This window comes from Syngnathus typhle, linkage group LG6 (assembly GCF_033458585.1).
Source record: "Syngnathus typhle isolate RoL2023-S1 ecotype Sweden linkage group LG6, RoL_Styp_1.0, whole genome shotgun sequence".
NCBI classification, from domain to species: Eukaryota; Metazoa; Chordata; class Actinopteri; order Syngnathiformes; family Syngnathidae; genus Syngnathus; species Syngnathus typhle.
This window is the reverse complement of record NC_083743.1, coordinates 7,789,879-7,790,910: the sequence shown is the minus strand read 5'-3', so window position 1 is coordinate 7,790,910 and position 1,032 is coordinate 7,789,879.

Below are 1,032 nucleotides of genomic sequence, written 5' to 3'. Positions count from 1 at the left end.
AACATTTCAAACCAGCAATGTAATGTGAAATTGCAGTAGATATACATACACATAAAGTCATATAAAGCAGTTAACCAAATGTCTGATTTTTATGTTTTAATTGGCGATTCTAAAAACAAGGAATAAAACACCAGACAAGTTTTAACATAAATGTTTATTAAAAATAATAATATTAAAAGTACATTTCAAACCAGCAATCCAATGTGAAAGTGCAGTAGATATATTGGAAACAATATTTAGGCGTATACTTAGGCATTCACGTTATTTAAAAACTACTATAAGTGTTATAAAATCAAGATGACCCAAAGAGAAGCATCATCTCCCCGTTGTTTCATAACGGCGCATCCCTTCATGCAATAAAGTTAGCCGTTAGTTTGGAGAAAACGCACATAAAAGAAGTGGTGTTTCAGTGAGTGGTTCTTTCTTTCCTTGGCAAATCGTAAATCGACATTGTGGTTTACATAGTCCACGCCAGGAGAGACTGACTGGTCCGTTGATGCACGGGAAGAAACCCATTAACTCGTTCGCGAACGAGAAAGTCAGGATTCATTCCCTCACTGATCCGTTCTCGTTCGTTCACTCACAGATACATTCAGTTGTCGAACGGAAAATGCAATTCACAACTCGTTCGTGAACGGGAAGTTACGTCATCTTCTTCTTCGTTTTGTTTTACGGCGAGGTGGCACCAGCTTCAATGGGCATTACCGACACCTACTGGTTGAAGTCAAATGAAGGGAGAGTGAGGGAGGACGATTCGTTGAACGATTCGTTTGAACAAATATTTTGAGAGAACTGATTCTAAAGATTCAGTTCACTTAAAATAACTGTAATGCACATCACTATTTCAAACTATGGTTTCAAAGTAGGGTTTCTTACTTGGGTTAGGGTTTCAAAGTAGGGTTTAAAGCTAGGGTTAGGGTTTCAAAGTACGGTTTAAAGCTAGGGTTAGGGCCTAGGGGACACAGAAGAGGAACGTGAGGACAAGAATGGACGAATTAACACACATAAGAAAAACTTGTAAAGATGCACAAG